Genomic DNA, 21041 nt, shown 5'->3' with positions numbered 1-21041 from the left:
ATCACATTTTGGTGGATTTGTAATCAATTTAATATGCACACAAATACATGTTCATACATGCCTATATGCTTGTATGTGTGTGGACACAACGCTCATATGTGTACATTTTATGTGATTTTGGTGAAAAATGCCTTTGTATCTGCTTTTAATTCAGTTGCCGTTTACGTGCAAAAAAGAACTTAAAAGCAGAAGAAAGGAAGGATTTCTTGGCTCTGCATACATCGCAGTTGCATAGCTCTTGAGCTTCATATACAAACATTTGTTGTTAGGAAACGTGCTGTGCCAGGCTTCGTGGGTAGCGTGGCAGTTAGGCAATTTTAAAATGTGGCAGGCAAGCCCCGAATGGTTTAATGCCTTTTATGTGTCTTTGTCTTCCGTTTGATGGACTGTGTTGATGTTTTTACACACAGCGATTTTCTGTGCCAGGCAACTACCGAGAAAAACCCTGCAGAAAGTAAGAACACATTATGAACTCGAACAGGACCACGCTACTCCTGATGCCTGTCTGTCCGTTCGTCCCTGCAAGCTGTAACTTAAGTAAAAATAAAGATATTTTGATGAAATTTGATATGCGGGTTCCCTAGTACAAAAAAAAAAACTACGAGTTCGTATTTGGGCTTAATGGGACCAATATTAAGATTAAGATGTGAAACTCGAATATAACGCAGGTGTTCTCAGTAATAAGGGGCATCTGTGGCAAAAACTATTGAAAAAGAGAGCTTCACCCCGCCCTTTAATAACATAAATGAGATATGTACCTTTACATGTACATTTTAAACCACCAAAGCTACAACAACCAAAATTGCTCAACGCAAATATTATGAGAACTCCTACCGACAGAGTGAAAATTGGAATACAACCCCGCTCACTATAACTGTACTGTTTAAAACTACTAAAAGCACAAAAAGTCAATAAATAAATACGCCAGAGACATTAAAAGAATCTCCGAGATGGTATGGCGGGGCTTGGACCTATAGTTGACCTTTGATCGAAAATATCGGTCAATATGTGAGATATGTAATTGATATTCAGGGGTAATCTTTCTCTGACAATGGTATGTCCGTATGTCAAAAATGGGTCGGGTCAATACTTCCCTTAGACCGATACCTAATACTTCTATAAAGATTTTCGAACTTTCGTACCTACATATCGGTCAATATTTGAGTTTTCTCAATGAAAATTACAGAATGTGTTTTATACGAAACAGTATACCTTTGTGCTTAAAATAGATACAATTGGGCAAAAACTTGACTTGAGCCCCCATATAACTAATATTCGGATTTTCGGACATCCGACTGACTTTACTCTATATATGTATGTACTTAATTGCTGATGGTACGTGAGGTACCTTAGTGAAACGCTGGGGACATTTTATTAGTATGTGGCATATTAATGGTACGCGATATTGGCAAAAATAGATAATATCGGGTCAATATACGTCTGAAGCAACCACTGCAGTCGTCTTGACCCAGTATTCTAAGTTTCCTCAATTTTCAAGAAGCTATTCTTCTTTCTTTGCCAAAATGTAAATGTAAAAAGTAAATGAATTTAGCCTATACAGGGTTTCCAATACGAGTGTTTTCTTTAAAAAAATTGTAAAAGAAATTCAAATAATTTTGTTTTTTAGTGTGAAGCATAATCGATACAATTAAGTTCTGAATATAATATCAATCATATAGTCCCCACGACTTCTTTTTAGGAACGAATGACTAAATCAACTCAAGGTGCTAAATCACAACTTTTTGGAGAACATTCAATGTTACAATTTTTTGATATAATCGAATCCCCAAACTTTTATTTCCATAATTCGGTTGTTGTATGTGGGGAGTAACGCTGACACGCAACCTTGTTTTGTTGGAGCCAGATGTTGTCGAGATCAACTTCTTCCGATCGCTACCATAAATGGTTGGTTATCATCGATCTATACCACTCTCCATTAACAGTAACAGTGTCACCAGCTTTGTTTCGAAAGAAGTACGGACCGACGATTCCACCAGTCCACAAACCACACCAAATTGTCAATTTAGTTGAATATAACGTTCGTTTATGAATAATTTGTGGATTTTTTTCTCGCGAAAATCGACAGTTTTGGATATTTTCCGCGCCACTCAGATGAAAGAGAGTCTCATAAGAAACTATGATTTCCTAACGAAATCTTTACCTTTTTTAAGCTGGTTTCGGTACCTGAGTGAGAATAATTTTATAGAAGTTCCCAACTTGTTCCCAATTCTCGACAAATTGCAGCCTTTCGCAACACTTCGCGGAACGAAAAAAACGTTAACTTCGGCTGCACCCTTAACAGGTGCATATCTTTTAGTAACTATGTGTTCGGTTTGTATGGAAGCTATATGCTATAGTAATCCGATCTGAACAATATCTTCGGAGATTACATTATTGTCTTAGAAAATAACCTGTGCTAACTTTTTAAGATACATTGTCAAATGTGAAAGCTTTCCATACGAGAACGAGATTCCGATCGTTCAGTTTGTATGGCAGCTATATGTTATAGTGGTCCGATATCGGCAGTTCCGGCAAATGAGCAACTTCTTGAAGAGAAAATGACGTTTGCAAAATTTCAAAACGATATCTTAAAAACTGAGGGACTAGTTCGTATAACTATGTACAGACAGACAGACAGAGTTCAACATATTGATTATTTATTTATATACTTAATAGGGTCTCCGACTTTCCTTCTAGGTGTTACAAACTTCGTGACAAACTTAATATACCCTGTTCAGGGTATAGAAAATTACAGATTATGACATATTATAAGTGGTCAAAATGACACCAAAAACATTATCACCCCTGTTGGATAACCCGGTAGATTAACGACTCATTCATAACTAAATGAAAATAATTCAAAAATGTGGGTGTAAAATTGTTGTTATTTTTATTTCCTGAATAGGGTAAATTAAATTGGGTCGCCGTTCGTAATATCCAAGTGGTAATGTCGGAGACCCTGCAAAGTCAAATAGTTGTATAAGTTGATCAGCGTGACGAGTTGAGTCAATTTAGCCATCATGTCCGTCTGTATATATGCAAACTATTTCCTAAGACTTGGAAATATTGATCTGATATTTCGCAAATGTCCTTATGCAGTCTTTTGTAGTTTTCAAAGAATTTTTCGCCGCTGATATGAATAATAAATTATCAAGGTTCAAAATATTTAATTTAAGCCATGAAATTATTTTTGGTGTATGATATTTCAGACTTTTTTGAGTTTTTTGGAATCTTCTATTGAACTCAAAAGATTATCATATTTTGGCCTTATGCACGAGTTTATTTCAAATATTCTGCGATAACATACCTTTCACATGAGTGCCATATATTACCGAAATATTGACAAAAACAGATACATATGCTTGCAGTCCTAACACACAAGTGACACTTTTGGTTTTACAAGCCTTACATTATTTTGCTTTTATTCTATTAATAAAGACATGAAGTTTATAACAGGTATCATATACATTTTGCATTAGAAAAGAAGCGACCAGTAAGCTTGAATGAATTAGAGGAGAGACCTGACGTGTACCTTTAGTTCAGAAGAATCTTTCATCGTAATGTATAGCCTTAAGCTTTGACGCAATCAAGCTTTTAGATATATTTATGTATTTGTGTTTGGGGTATGATTATGCAGGTGTGTCTGTATTTGGCTGTATAAATTTTTTGCTCATCTAAAATGGTGGTTCGCTATCAATAATTCCTTATACATATTTAATGAAATGCGACCTTTTTTGACTTCACATTGAAATATTTACTATCCTCTCTGCTTTTCCTCGTCTTTATTTGCAGCCTTTACGCGTCCTTTTAACTAATAAGTCGCGTCTTCCGTGGATCCACCAAAAGCTGTTCATTTGCTATTGACAAATACATCGCTTCTTTGTCGCCTCACCCATTTATGTAAGTCTTCCGATCCGACGGATGATAAGCGAGCGATTGGGAAAATAAACGGCGAAAACCTTCAGTTGATTATGCAGCGACCAAACGTTGGAGTAAAACGTCACGCCAGCTGCCAGTCGTCAGCGCAAGAACGACTGTTATTATCGTGTTACTCGTGATAACCTTTCTGGTCGTCATCACTACAACCAGTACAGGTGAGGGGAATAAAAGCAAATACATTTATTTATGTTTATATGTGCATTTTAAACCATAAGTAGACCTATGCTTACATCCATACATTAACATATTGCGCATATGTACGAATGTGAAAATATAGCAGGAATGTAATTAACATTGAAGTTCATAATTGAAATTTATATATTTGTGGTTGCATCAGCACACAATTCGGTATTTAACTTGTGGTATACAGCTACGTGAACAAACATTAGGGTGCTTCTAAATCGGGAACTTTGCTATACTCAAGTTTTGTCTGCAATTGATTCTCGAAAGCGCTTCGTTTTTTCATCGGGATAATGTGATCCGACCCGTTTTAAAAAATTCCGAATATTAAACCGTGCCTGCGGAGATAAGTTAAAAATTTCCATGAAAGAACTTTGAATACTTATTTTAATTCTAACTAAGTATTATAAGTACATACATATATTAATGAAAAGTAAAAGAAAAAAGAAAAAAAAGTTAAAGACAACTCGGCTATAAACGCGCAAACGGTTTCCATGCCGGCAAAGAAGAAGAAGAATATTTAAAGAATACAAAAATTTTTACCTTAATTTTTGGATGGTTTCCAAAAATTCGATGCCTGATTTGTGATAGAGCAGGATACGCACCGAGGACGTGTATAATCGTTTTCTTGCTCTTTTCGAGTTCGCAGATACGGCTGGTCGTATTATATGAACTCCAATCGGTTTATGCCCTTACCTAAAGAGAGACCCCACAATCTGCCACAACAACCGTGTGATAGCCTCCATCGCATATAAGGTTCTATCGAGCGTATTGTGCAAAATATTAAAGCTCACCGTTAATAAACTAATTGAACCCTATCAGCGTGGCTTTAGGGCTGGAAAACCAACAATGGACCAGATATTCGCCGTGCTGCAAATCTTGACCCGTGAAAAAAAATCGACACACACCACCTATTTGTCAATTTTAAAGCTGAGGACTCTCCAGCAGACGAGAGTAAGCAATGTTCCCTACCTTTAGGAAAGCACTATTGATACGTTCTTCGAACAGTATTTTGCTCAGCCTATCTAATATAGATTTCTCGCGAATGCGGAAGAGTTTCCGGGAATGATGTGACATAGATGGCTTTTCGGAGTCCCTCCAGTCAACGATCAAGCTATCTGTCTAAGTTGATCTGCTGATGAGATCCAGGACTTCTTCCCACCTCGAAAATCTACGCGAACTCGTTAATATTAATGCAGGTTTATCGCTTCTATGACTTATACTTAGTATGAATTGCGTCTACCCTATTAAGATGTTTTTATTTTTGTTGGCAGCTGTTAGTTTCTTGAGCGTGTCTGCTCCGCGTTGTAAGCCACATAGTTTGAAGTTCAAAAGAAAATAATTCCTTTTTGTTCCACTATTACCACTGTGGTGCCTGCTGTGCTGCAATTAGAATGGGTAATGCATTTGCAAATTGTCCGTTACGTAATTTTGTAATCAACGCTGTTTTGTCAGTGTTGTCTGCGGTGTCTAGTTGTCCCGCTAGAATAGCTTTTACCCAATGTTGCCATCCCACATTCGGCCCTCCTGACATCGCATTCGACTCTGAATGCTGGCTTACACTTTTTCATATTTTTTGCTATAAGCGTAGTGCACCTGGGTCCTTCGTGATCGCCCACCTTTTCCACTTCATATCTACTATTCCCAAAAACTTGTTTTACCTTGTACGGGTCGAAATATTTTGGAATTAATTTCAAACCGGCATCATTTTGCGTACCCTTATTTATTACTAACTCACCAACCTTATAATAAAATCTTTTTTTTCTGTTTTTGTTAAAACACCTCTTATTTTCCATCTTGCTTTATTTTACAACGTTATTTTATAACGTTTAACCGAGGTGTCAGCAACCTGTTCTTTGTCTATCTTCTCGAGTTCGATGCCTACTTTCAGATATCGGCTTTTCTTCAGTTGATTTGGAGATTTTTTACGACGTGTGTCACGTTTCCAGACAGAGTATAGGGAACTTTGGGTGGTACCCTCTGTTTTTAGTACTGTAATTACTGGTGTACCTTGGCTGATACATTGTTTCCTGACTGGCGAGAAACTTAAACTTGTTTAGTTTGTATTCCTTATCTGGTTGTCTGATTCATTAGTCACCTTCTAATTACGATATCTGGGTTATCTAAAAACTAAGCCGTTGAACATTAAATTACTAGTATGCTTCGATGTTTTCTTTTTTTCATCTTAAACTTAATTTATTTGCAGTGTAATTCTAATTAACGAATTCTATAATACAGTAAGTATACATACATATGAGTATGTAAGTATATATAGACAATTCAAAAGACGAAATCTAAAATCTACTTAATTAAAAAAAATGACCTACCCTACTTTGCACGTGTACAAATACGAAGCTCGCAATGTATTTAAACTGGTCTGCAACGGCAAAAAAATTAAATCATTGGATAATCGATCTTATTTCATTAATGCGCATTTTTGTAGGCTGTGTGTAATACCACATGTTTTTTACTTAAAATAGTGTATTATATTTTAACCCCAGTTCAGACTTACAGTTATTTATGTATGTAAACTTTATCACGTTAATACGAAAAATTTAAATTTTTTATGGGACTACATGTTAGTTAATTAGCTCAATTTACAGAACCTTAATTACATAAAACAAAGACTTGATATCAGGTGAATTAATTGTCTATGAATACAACTATTTTAACATTTTGAGTAAAAAGATCGATTGAAGCTTATATTGTAGAGGACGGTATCAAAATACCATCATATCTCCGTTTTTGGATTGTAGCGATTTTAGACACCTAAGCCTTTAGGTCATTGTAAAATCACCGGGACTAAAATTCGTTACTCTATAATGTCCTCTCTCAAACATCTTCTGCTCTTAATGAAGTTACTCAGTACAAAAAGTTTTATCTGCGCAACCTTCAAGATACCGCCAAATACATACCTTCCACTGACAATTGCGATTCTTTTACAAAGTTTTGTATTCGCATAGATATTATTCTATAGTCTCCTCTTCTTGAGTGCTTCTAAAATAGTCATTGTGTGTGCCTCTAGTTCGCTGGCATCTCCGCCAATTAGACGGTGACTTGTTAGCACTCCTAATTTAGTTTTAATGCTATTAATTTTAATAGACGGCGTGTGCAACCTATGTTTCATCGAGACTCAGCTATATTTAAAATATATTTGTTGATTAAACCTCTACAAGCGGCCACAGCCATTTAAATTCCTTCTTTTTCGAATACTAATTTTACTGTTCTGGTAAACGTTAGGAGATTCTGGTATTTAATGTTGTACCAAAGGCACCACATAACACTCTATTGTATAGCCGTAAAAATGCTTATCCTTGTATTGCTTTCCGCCTCACCCCTTCCCAGTCTTCTCTGGAAGAGAAGGGAATATTTGTTGGCAAAAATGTCCGCTGAATTCTCGCCGAGGTTGTCGACTGCCAATAAATACCAGAGTTTCAGGACAATGGCTGCTTAGGTTTGACTTTTAAGTTGAGCGCTGTTTGAGGAACAACTTCTGTAGCACAGTATTCAAGTAGGAAGTCGACTGCCACGCCAACAAAATAAACCGAAAACCTTAAATACCAGTTAGGGGTACAAAAAAGGATGTTTTTTGATCAAGGTTTCAGAGTGTTTCATGGCACATTTCATATACAGCAAAAAAAATGGATCAAGGTTAACCACGGATAAGCGTGGCTGGGGCCCTCAAATATCCCAAGCTAGCTTTTGAAACATTATTATCGTTATGAATCGTAGGGGTCAACTTTTAATTATTGAAATTATAAATATTTTTTAAATAAATGCTTACAAATTCAAATATATTAGTTTTTATATTTATATTTAACCTAAGATTACTATTTTGTAAAATGATCAATAAAAATAAATATATTAAACTTTTAACATAAAACTAATTTTCTAAATGACAACGTCAATGCTGATGGCGAAGATATTGATATATCGGAGATTAAAATGCATCAGCTCAGCTCACGGGTGGCGAACTCTTCTAAAACTTTAATAATTTTGCCTATGGGTCTAAAACCGGTTTCGAGCCAACGATTTCAGGACGAAATTAAGCTTTTAGAGATTATAAAATTTGCTTCAAAATTTTTTCAGTTATCCGAATGAAATGAAATGCAAAGGTTAAGCTTGATATTATGCTGATTATTTGTCGAAATTATCAAAATCGAACAACTGTAACATATATTCGGACTCTGTATTTTCCGGTATAATACCTTTAATTATGTTAAAGCACATAATTTTGCAGAATTGTCCTCTAATATGTTATTAACAGTGATAGTGGAGATAGAGACAAATGGACCAGCTCTAATGTACATATATAAAACTGTCGAATTTTCAAAGTCGCTTAGAATCGCCAGAGCTCCCCATTTTTTATTTCAGAAGAAAAATTATTTTCCAGAAGCCGATTCTGGTTGGTTGAACATTCCAATAAAACTAATGAAACGTTTTGTTGGTTCTTTTCAGCCACGTTATTTTAAATAAACAATGTTCAAGCCGAATTCAAGTTAGTTAAACGAGAAAAAAATTTATATCTTGATTTGGATCAGTCAGTTTGTGTGACAACTCTTAGTGGCCGATATCGTCGGCTCAAAAAACTGAGCAACTTACTGAGAAAAGGATATGTGCGAAATTCCAGAACGATATCTCAAAAACTAAGGTGATTCATATATATTTTATAGGGTCTTCATCATATTATTTTTGTTCAGTTTTGTGTGGCATTTCATCACGGAAATACACCTGAACAACGTTTACAAATAGTTCAACTTTATTACGAAATTTCACGAAACACCACCAGCCATCTGGAGACCTAGCATTCATTATGGGATAATAACGCCGTTAATTCCCACACATCGCATCAATCAATGGATTTATTGAGAGATCACTCGTTAGACTTTTTTCTATAGAGAAATGTAAAGTCTATATGGATATGGCGCGTATCATTCGCCAGTTACCAGTCGAAATGCTCGAACGAGTCATCGAAAATTGAACTCAACGGATGGACCTTCTGAGACTTATTCTTGTGAAAGAGATAATCTAAAGTCTAACGAATGTTCTTCGAATGATATTTTATTTTACATTAAATTTTATTCAGACTTCGGGTAAAATATATAAACTATGTTTTGAAATTTGCTCGAACACAGTCATCGAAAATTGAAGTCAACGGATGGACCTTCTGAGACATAGCCGCTACAAACTTTTGAAAGAGATAATCTTCAAAATTTAACGAATGTTCATTCGAATGATAATTAATTTTTATGTTCATATCCTGATAGATGTACACTCCAAACATATCGGAACGTTAACATTTCTTACAACAGTATTACTATTTCCACATACATATCTCAGTGTCAATCAAATAAAACCACAAACAAATAAGGGAATCTGTGAGTGTCACCTGCATCTAACCTCTCACACTATCACATTATTGCTTCCTTGGTATCACCATAAGTGTAAAAAACACAAACTCAATGGAATGTGCAAGTTTGCAACGACCGTCAGCATTGTCACACTCCCCACTCACGCTGTATTTTCTTGACTTTTTGTAACTGATTCCCTGACTCAATAGTCTCATCGTCAGCATCATCGTTGATGTGAATATAATCTCCAAACCCCTTTGCTTGAAACAAACCGGACAAGAAGCAGGGGGCAATAGAGTCTAAAAATTATAGTATTGGGGGAGCGGGAAAACCCAGTAAGTCGGCTGAGCAGAGCTTTTACCGTTTCATATGCCTTTGCTATTTCTCAACCACAGTAGTAATTACATCTCCTTGGTTTCATCTCTACAAAGCCAATAGCACAGACACATTTGTGATTTAACTTTTTTGTTCTCCGACTTGTGCCGGCATGCAGAGAAAGGGAGACAGAGAGTTGTAAATTTCTGTTTGGCGTTTGTTGTTATGCCCGTGTAACATATTACATTGGGTAAAATTATTTTATTGAGATGTCTGAACCAAAGGCCATTTTGTATAAACTCAAGAGTAAGACTAAGAAGCATTTTGATGATGTATAGCGTTATTTTGCAGAACTGTTAAATTTTAAAACCTTAAGAAAATGCTACGATAGGAGCGATGACGATCTTTTTCAAAGGTCTGACTGTATACCATAAGTATAACGTCAACTGATTCCTGACTACACAAAGTTCCTGAACGTACTATATAAAATTTGTGCTGGAATGTTTAATTTTTGAAAGTGTGATATATAAATCGTTTTACAACGGTATCAATATCGGGTTTAATCGGTCCGACACGATACCTACTTTCGTTTAAAAGGAAAGATGTCTGATCTAGTTCGGTTTTACTGCATCATGTTTAGATACGACGATCAATAAGATTGAAGCAATAAGTCATATATCTGAATAAAATTTCATACAATGTATATTAGAGTGATTCAAAAAAACATTTTTTTTTTTCGTTTGGTACTCGGAAAAATAAGTTCCTAGAACCCTCTCCAAACATGAGTTATTAATTGTAACGGGAAGGTCCTCCTACATAGGAAATTGAATGCTCTACAAAAAAGGTCTGTGATGATTTTTTTGTAAACCCAAACGTTTAAAAGATATTAACAGTTAAAATTTGATTATTTTTGGGAAAATTTTTTATTTCTTATGAATTTTATAACTCAATGGAAAAAAATTATAGTTTTGTATGAAATTTACTGCTCTATAAAAATGGTCTCCTATGATTTTTCGATTAAGTTAAGCGTTTACTGCTATTCATCGTCAAACATCTCATATTTTTTTTTGGTTTGAAAAATTTCGACACCTTAAGAAGCCATCACTTTCAAGTTCGAATAAGTAAATAATAAATAACATCGATACTCACATTTACAAATACTGGAAATTTTCTAAACATTATGTTAAAATAAAGATTTTTATACTAAATTATTATTAAATTATATAAATGTATTTTCTGTCGTCTCTCTACGAAAGAAACACTACTTATTTTTTTATCCTTTAAAAATGAATCAGGACAAAATACTTAACAGATTTAATTACAAAAAATGTTGAGATTCGGCCCGAAATGCCGATAACTAAAGTTAACTTGATATTAAGATTTATTTTAGGTAATATACAATGTTCCGCAAATATTTTACTCTAGAAATCTGAAGAACGATATCTTTCATGTTCTTACTCTGAGCGGATAAGATTACTTATTTTTTTATTAGTAAGATGTATGTATTTTGTCGGATATTTTAAGGCAAAGCTTTTTTAACAACAGCTTCTTTCAAACTGGTTTGTTGAATGGATTGAAATTTTACTTCGCAAAGATACTTCGAATTTACAATTATAAAACTTGCTAGAATATCTTTGATGAAAAATGAGAAGAAGAAGAATAACAACCAAGCCCAACACCACTTTAAATGAAAAATAATTGTGATTGTTTATTCAGGTTATGGGCTAGAATGATTGACAGTTATATTCGGTTTAATTGTTTACGCAATCAGTCGATTAGAACCAATAAATTCTTAGCAGAACTTTAAGTCTATTTCAGTTTAAGATAAAAATTTGGATTAACATTTTGTGTGCTTAAATTCAGAAGGACAAAATTTACTCCGAAGACACCAATCGCGATTTGCATTGAAAGGGATGAACATAACTAGTTTCGTAGCCGACCGCTTCTTTATTATAAATGCATATAACGTTGGAGTTCGCTCGAGCTTCGCACTAGCTTATTCAGTATTTTTGTGCAACACATATTTACGATACTTTATTTGGTTTTTGTGCAACATCCTGCATGTGTTGCAAGTAGCACTGTTGCAGAACGTGGAGACTTTATTGAGTTTGTTCCCTGCAATTTCCTGTTTGCTCGTGCGACTTTTAGGCCATCAGTTTAAACGATGTTGGAGTTTCAAATTTAAGGGTGCAATTACATGAATGTGTCTGTGACTAGACCTGCAACTTGCACGGGAATTGCAAGAAAGATTTGTAAAAGATGCACTTGAACCCATTGCGGTTTATTACATAGCATGTGTCTCCAACAAATGGGGGCGGTGAATCCTTCTAACGGGTGTTTTTTTAAACGTGTGGTGTTCAATTATTTGATACCTTTTTGTATGCGTTCTTTTTGACAGCACATTTTTCTCTGGACATTTAAAAATGAGCCGACTTATTCCGGAACAATGTATGGAAAGTGTGAACATTTTTTACCAAAATAATATTTCGGTTAGCGTACTACGCCCAATACTGAGCCGACATAATTGCCCAGCGGAATCGCTATTCCGAGCTACTATGAATCGGTTTCTGTTGCTGTGGAGTAAAGTACTCGAATGAGTCTACCAACGCGCAACAAATAGAGCAGTACGCATCCATTTTATGGAATATTTTATTTCTCGGCCATAACATTAAATTATACTCGTTTTGTTTCTTCTTGAAAAACCACATGTCTAAATCAAACACCCTTTATCAATTTGTTACCACCAACCCCTGTCACCTCACACCATTGCCGCTAGCAAACACTTATCCGGACATTTTTCCAATCCAAGAAACAAGTAAGTAAAGAAACAACGTTGTGGAGCAAAGACAAACCCTTGCCAATTCCGGCAACTGTTTGCTCGGGCTTTCTAAAAGGTCTTTCTGGAACAAAAGCGGCAATGGCAGTGCCTACATATCTGTTAACATTATAAAGAACTCGGCGCAAGTGTTCTCCTGGTAGATTTTCCAAAGAGCCAAGACAAAGTGCCTGAAACGTTGTGAACGGCGCTGTGGCTAATACTTGAAACCCAAGCGACAGTTAACCGTAGCATATAAAAGGGTTTTAAGCTAACTGTTGAAAGAAGCGAAAGGGGTAAAAAAATGTGGAAATAGAAAAATATTTGTGAAAGAAAAAAAAACGAAAGATAATATCTAGGTGGCTGGGGCATGATTGCAGTCTGGTTTCTAAGCATTTAGCTGCATTATTACTGGGGGGACTGTAGCAGCTGTCCGGCTTGAAGTGCTTCTTCGGTTATCTACTGTTAGCATCAGCAATCATCGCATTTAACGTTAATTTCTCTAACACACAAATAAAATATTTGAATGCTGGCAGTTTTATCTGTAAATTGCCATCTCATAACTGTATATGCACATATAAACAATGTGACAAATGAATATGTAACCTGGTGCTTCATATTTTTTTATTCCTTCTTCGTTATATTTATTTTTTGTTTTTGTTCTTTCAGATGCTTCCAACTACTTTGACATCCAAGGACCTAATTTCTCGCATGAACCGCCATCGTGCATTGAATTCACCAACAATGCTGGCAGCATTGCCGATTGCATAGCGCATGATAATCCACCGGCGAATGTCGAATGGCTAGACAAGGACAATAATCCCATCACCTTGATATCAAAGGTAAGATTTATTCTGTCGAAAACTTAGATAGCGGTTAGAGTTCGGCTTGCAAATTCTGTATGCAAAACCTTCTTTATTTTTTAACTCTCTTACCTTTTTTAGTTCTCTATTTCCGTTATAAAAGCTTTCTTTATATGTTTCATAAAAATTTGAAGGCGGTCTGAAATAAAAGAAGGAAAGCCTTCACGAGGGTGGGTTCTATTGTGAGCACTGCTTCAACTACAGTTTCACAGTACCAGATTACTGTAGCGTCTTTCAAGCGGAGGCAGCTGCCATCAAGGTAGTAGTAGATGTATTGCTACGAAGTTCAGCTTTCTTCAAAGAGGTGTGCATGACCTTGTTAGCAGGAACAGCAAGCTTCTTGCACTTGTATGCGATAGACAGGGCAGCCTTACCCAATTACATCCGATTAGAAGCGAGACGGTTTTCCAATGTTCTCTTGCATTCTAGAACTGGACCTATGGACCTCCAGTGAACTCGGGGCAAGGGCTGATCGAAAAATAGAACATGTGCGACTGCGACATATTTCTGGCTCAGATTTGCTCTTAGAAAAGGCAATCTCGTCGAAATTGTAGGTGTTCTGAGCGGACAATGTCCAATAGCTTCACACGCCGTACTGGTAAATATTTTATCGTACGTTCTTTATCAGAGCTTCTACTCTAGGAAGACGTAGTGGAAACTTCTTGTTACTTTCTTCTCTATTGCTTTTGCCAAACTGAGATTGAAATATCTCAGTTGACAGCCTTCGGCGGGCGGCTGCGAATGATTTAACGCTTTAAAAAATATGTGATAAGATCAATACGCTTCGTCAATATATGAGGATCTTGGTCGTTAATAGCCTGCCTACACAGACGATGTAGTACTCATGGTCAAAGGAAGGATATCGTAACTAATTTGAAGGCCGGAAGTGACCTCGCTATTAACCAAAGCGATAATAACCTTGATCTCACCAGCCGATTCACATTGTGATAAGACTTTTATGGTTGTCAGGCCACAGTGGACCCTATATCGGTAAAATGAGAATGGATCGGGGCTCTCCTCTTCTCTTGTTAGTTGTACACAACTAGTTGGATTTCACGGAAACTTGCTCAGCACAGGGCAACCATAGGATCAGGCGCAATTGCAAGATTCCTATGGCTCAAGATCGATCTTCCTATTTGTGAGGTTCTAGCTGGTAATTGTCCTAGCGGCATACATTCTGCAAGGTCTTACCTGACGCGATCTGCACAAGTTCTACGCAGCGAGGTAAAAACATTTCAACACTTCTTTGTTGGTTGTACGCGTTTGCGTGGTCAAGGGTATAACCACTTAGAAACTCAAACTGTCTGATATCCCAATGAGCTAATTAGAATATATATTAAACGCCTCAGCAAATTGGCATTATTGGTCACAGGGTACTTTGTTGAAGTACAAGATCGGAGATCTGCCTCTAGAGCTTTACAAACCACTACATATATGTAGTAGTCCAAGTGAGATCTCTGGATCAGCCATCGAAACTTAATTAACCTTAGTTATATATATATATATTCCGGTCACTCTTAAGAATTCACGCAAACTTGGGAAACAAAGCCAATCTACAAGAATAGTAACTATTGTTTTAGTTATCGAAGCAACTTTAAAATGTCTTGCATACAAAATCGGTATTCTTCAATTGAATTTATAAAAAAACACTAATATAGAAATAAGAAAGTATGTATGCGTAGCAGTGGAAGGAATGCATTTCGCTTACAAAAAATTTGTTGCTGTTGTTAACTTAAAGTCTGTGCACCATTTAATGCAAAAAAAAAATATAACGAAATTTAAAAACTTTGAACAAAGTCTCTGGCTGGCGCAAGCACTAACCCTCAACCGGAGACACGAGCTGGGCTGCGGCAATGCTTGTACCGTATAAAAAGCGAAACAACTGCGACCAACATAAAAATTCAAATACAAAGCAGTAGCAACAAAACGACAATAAAAGCAACAATAACTTACGGGTGACCCGAAGTAAGCGCTCGGAGTTGACGCGCGGCCAGAGTCAGTTTCGCACAAATTCAATCAATAATCACTTAAACCAAACTTCCGCCATTGGTGGCTGGCCTGAGTTATTTCTACGAGTATATTGCACTGAAGGTACGGACTGTTGATTGGCGGGTGGAATCGAGTGATTGTCGTTAAACATAACAGTGAGACAGACGCGCGCAGTCGGCAAGTAGACAAATACTGGGAAAAGCGTGTTGTTGGTCAGGAAGATTAACGGGCGGTCAGACAATATAGCAGCTTCGCATTTTATTTCGCACAACAACTACTCTAGAAATGTCGAGTACGATGCCATAACAAGCAACGAGAGAGGTCAACGCTCCATTGCTACTGTTTTTACTATTGTAGTAGGTACAACAATGTGGCAATGGCAATGCGCTCAGCAGTGATGGGTCTTGGGTGTCGTCGTCTGTACGGGAGTTCTTAAATCTACCTCCTATAAAAGGGTATGTGCGAATACAATTCTCTTTGTTCTCTTACTAGGACCCGGCTCGCCCATTTGATGCACTTATCATTAATGCTTGTCATGGATTTCCGAATATCTGTACTTTCGGTGCCAATAGCCGTTATTTGTCGTAAATTTTTCCATTTCAAATAAAAAAATTGCGTTTGGTGTCTCTGAAGTACCGTAGCAACGCTCTTTCTACCGCTTACAAAAAAAAGTACGTTATTACGCGACCTTTTCTCAATTTTAGGATGAAAAGCTTTGCAATATTATCAATTTCCATTACACAAAATCACCGTTTCAATACTTTTACTCACTCTATTTCCCTCCCTTCGAAGCGGAAGAATTTCGTCAAGATGTTCATTAGTCCGTGTATCATTGTGTGGCCAGCAATGCTGTGGGTGCAATTGTTTCTTGTGACGTTGTGATCAAAGCAGGTAAGTACGATGATAAGTTGGAATTAGAAATGTGAGAAACACAATCGTTCCATGCATCACAAGTGTATTAAATCCTAAGAGAATGGTAGTCGAAACAATTTTAGTATTCTCAAGTTATTTGTCTCATTCTTTTAGAGTTGGTCAAGTTTACTAAGATAATTGCAATAATCATCTTAAGAAGAACAAATTCCTGAGCGTAGATCACAAATGTTGTCAGCAATTTGAGTCAGTTGCATATTTAATGCAAAGGATAATACCGACTCCACAAAATTTGACAAAAATTACAAAATTCCACATCCGCTTCAATGAAACTATTGGGATCTCATATCCCGAAACTAGAGTTGATATGAAGCTCTTAAAAGAAGTTCCGTTCGTAATTTCTCCTTGATCTTTGATCCTTCTCTTAAAAAGCTCACGCTTTTTTCCGCACATTCCACTCAGTCTGCATATCCCTCATAGAGGTATGTTCGCAAAGAAGAAATCACCAGAAGTAGGTACCGCATCTACTCTTCTGAAGATATGTAAGTAGCTTGAAGCTTTTTAAAAACTATAGAGGCTTAAAAGACTCACTTCACTTCTCCATCCACTTCGTCCAGCCCACATGTTGCTCGTACAGTTATGTAAGCAGAGAAAAAGCCTTCAGAAGTAGATTCCTTGTCCACTCTTCCAAAAACTAGCTTAAAGTCCAAACTTAAAAGCTGAATGGAGAAGAGGTTTAGTAGGAATAGTGTCTCCATTTACATATATCGACGGGTGTATATTGGACTTCAAATTTAGGACGGGATATAAATACATATGTCGTGGGCCTTGACAGTTCTTTCTCTCTCCGTCTACTAAACTTAGCTGGCATTTGTCAAGCGGATGAACCAGACATAGAACAAGCTTATGAAGTTGTACGGAATAACTACGGGAGGGAATAGAAAGTCACCATATTCACAGATAGCCAGGTGGCATTACTAGCCTTACCGTCGGCAAAGATTAATTCCAAACGTTGAAAACAAATGTGGAAATTCTTTAACCCTAGACAGCTAACCTTCAGTAGCCCCCTATAAACCCTAACCATTCGTCGATTTGACGAGCATTGTTAGAGTGTCTTTATTTCATGCATTTAAACAATCTTTAATTATTTTAATTGCAAATATATGTATTTCAGGAACTATTGTACAAAATAAAACATTCATTTTATATTCTATTTCAAATTGTATTTGTTGAACACATCTTTAATTAAGGCACTAGTTTTAATAAGATCCGAGAAGACAACATATTTATAAAAAAAACTTAAAATATAGAAACACATAACAGCCATTTCTTCTTTGGCGTACTTTAATAAAAACACTATAAATATTTTGAATAAGATATAAAAACTAATTTTTTAAAGAGCATTTTATGCAAAAATCAACTTTATGCTCACCACAAATTGCAGTGTTACATTTTGCGCATACCGTCTTTGTCATGCGCCTTTTTTTATAGGAACATAGACCGCAAGCTTTCCTTTTATTACTAGTTGGTGCCTCTGCTGGTTGAAGGTCATTGGTGGCTGATGGTTGGCTTTGACCTTGATTTTCATCATTATTGGGAAATAATATCTCTGTTATTTTGTTTTTGGTGTGGGTCGGCATGGTACGAATTTCATGTCGGATTTTCAGCCAAGGTTCTACAAGTTGCGAATGCAGCTTCTTCATAAAATCACGCCTAGGCAGTATTTTTTCACCCTGTACCGGGACATTGTGGCCCTATATTCATCATTCCATAGAAAATGCATCGGCCATCGATTGGTTTTTCTGCTGCATGACATTACAGAGCACATTTGATCAAATGTGTCAACACCACCTTTTGTAGAATTGTAGAACTCTATCATGCGTGGTTTTTTATTATCTGGATTAACTGAGGTAGCTGTTGATGCATGCTATATTCATCATTCCATAGAAAACGCACATTGGCCATCGATTGGTTTTTCTGCTGCATGACATTACAGAGCACATTTGATCAAATGTGTCAACACCACCTTTTGTAGAATTGTAGAACTCTATCATGCGTGGTTTTTTATTATCTGGATTAACTGAGGCTTCCTCATCACAAGAGGAAAGCATGTAAACCATTTTTGATGGTTTAGGTTTGAAGGAAAGAAGTGTAAGGGGTCCATCATACACGAACATCGATGTATTCACCTTTCTGGATGTATTGACTTCGGTGGTTTGATTATTCCTGTTACTCCTTTTCTTGTTCTTCATTTCTTCTGGAATTTCCCTTTTATTAGAACGTAATGTTCCTACAATTGTCAGCTTATAAGGCTGCTGAAGTAATTGCTTTGCTAGTGGTATTGAGGTAAACCAATTGTCCATGGTAACGTTTCTGTTCGTGCCGTGAATACTACGAGTAAGTTCCTTTACGAAGTACTCTCCCAAAGGCATCCCTCCTGTATTGGTTCCTTTTCCGAGATATGGTATACAGTCGACCATATACCTTGTGCCACTATCACACATCATTTCTAACTTGACCCCATACTTGGCGGGTTTATTTGGTATATACATTCTGAACTTGCACCTGCCGCGGAAAGCCAGTAGCTGCTCATCAACAGTAACATTTGTTCCGGGAACGTAGTTTTGGCGGCACTGGACAATAAGCATTTCCCATATATCTCTTATGGGGGTAAAAGGATCGTTTTTTTGCCGTTGTAAGCGAACTGCTCTATCATCAAAACGTAGACATAGAAGAAGGAATTCGCACCTGTCTTTGCTCATACAAGATACATATCTTGTACCACAATACTCTGAATTGAACAATTCATCAAGGGTCAGATGGTTGTCTTTCAATGCTGCAGTTAACACCATAATTCCCAACAGGGCTCTGATCTCCTCTTTGCTAGTGTTTTTTTGCGTAGATGATATTGACTCATAGTTCTGTCTTTTCATCTCAATCTCTAAGTTTGTCCATTTTAAAATCTCGTCTACTATCTGATTTGTTATGAATTGTTCAAATAACATTAGCGGGTCGACAATATCCTTTACTGCGCGAGTTGGCCCCCTGGCTCCACGTACTATATTTATTGCTGCAGTTCTATTCGAAGTTCGCCCTTTGCGCGTAGCCCAAACATGACGGGACCGACTGCGGATAGTGCTGCTTGAGAATGCCAAAATACTAGGATCGTTACCTGAGCTTAATTCGTTTGAAGCAGAAGGTGTTGCAAGTCCCGGCACATCATCCATCAAAGCACCAGAAACCCCCTCATGAATGTCTTCATCGCCCGAAAGTAATGACGACTCTTCTGACTGATTATCACTTTCAACATTATCCACCAATACAGTGTCTTCAGTTTCGCTATCGGATAACTCCTCCAATGCCCCGTCATCGTCCTCGTCCATTAATAAACGCATTATACTTTCCTCACACAGCAATCGCCTTGAAGACATGATTAAAACTGTAAAAAATAAAAAACATATATTACATTAAATCCGCTAACCATTCGTCGAAACGACAATTGGCATTATCGTAATATTTAAAAAAATATCGTACATTACCCACCTAACACGTGAAACGCCATTATCTCAGAAAAAGCTCAGCGAACACTGAGTTGACAAGCAACGTTGGGACGATCAAACCTCGCGTGCAAGAAAGGCAATGAATATTCTTTCTCGTACTCGTCGAATCGAGGAAGGTTAGCTGTCTAGGGTTAAGCTCAAGTTCAGGTACATGTTCGACAACGAAAACGGACAAATTGGCCAAATCAGAAACCCCTCTAAACAAGTCTAAGCAGAGTTAATACTAAGCCCGGTACTATTACTATTCCGAGATTAATCAATAAGTAGCTCAATACACAATTTGAAGAATTAGTTCAGGGCAACTACATGTTAGATGGCGAACGAGATATGATCAAAATATGATAAGACTAAGGACTTATTAAAGATATTCAGGAAATGTTAATATATACAAATTTACAGTTACTATAACGGGGCTTTGGCCAGTTGGAGAACATGCGTTAAAAATGGGAATATTTGTCGCAGAAATGGTTCCACATTGCTCTGTGAGTGCCCAGTTCTATCACAAAACCGACATAACACAGAATCCATCAGTTTTCAAATCTTGAAAGTCTATCTACAAACAGCAAGACGGAAATAAGTGAATTCATATAGGGTACTAAATTGTTTAAATACAATGATGAAACAAGATATTATTTAATATTTAAAGGACTTACGATAGTTTTTATAGGCACATCTAGCGCTAATTAAGTCCGAAACGGCTGCACTATCTACAAACCCAAACGCTAATATACTCTCTCTTCGACTGCAAGTTTGCGTAGAAATTTAGTCATGTATCGATTTTATCGCAATTTTTAACTTCAATTTTGAAATCGCAAAAAAGAACATGAAAAAGTTAAATTTAAGTTAAAATTGAGCGTACACATCCACGTGTATATTATTGAACACTAGTGTGAATACAAAATTTGGTTACCTTCATTTGGGTGTAGATATGTAATATACAATGTATATAAATTGCTCGCTTGGCTGCAGCTGTTCGGCCATTAGCTATGCAGGATTTCAGGTCAAAGTTTATGTTTAATTAAAAAGAAAATGTTTAACCTAAAAGTAGTATGTTTGTGCTATAAAAATACTTTCACAGAGGCAAGACAACATGCTCATTTATTTACATATACGTATGTATGCGCGAATTATGTTTTTGTGAAAGCTTTGCATGCCAAGC

General features: G+C 36.6%; 1 long non-coding RNA gene across 1 annotated transcript in view; it reads right to left on the bottom strand.

Annotated features, from left to right (window-relative positions):
- Positions 1-21041, bottom strand: part of LOC126752723 (uncharacterized) — a 143576-nt gene that overhangs the window by 101894 nt on the left and 20641 nt on the right. The window lies entirely within an intron of this gene.

This window comes from Bactrocera neohumeralis, chromosome 3 (assembly GCF_024586455.1).
Source record: "Bactrocera neohumeralis isolate Rockhampton chromosome 3, APGP_CSIRO_Bneo_wtdbg2-racon-allhic-juicebox.fasta_v2, whole genome shotgun sequence".
Taxonomy (NCBI): domain Eukaryota; kingdom Metazoa; phylum Arthropoda; class Insecta; order Diptera; family Tephritidae; genus Bactrocera; species Bactrocera neohumeralis.
The sequence above is the reverse complement of the archived record's forward strand: the minus strand, read 5'-3'. Positions and strand labels throughout refer to the sequence as shown.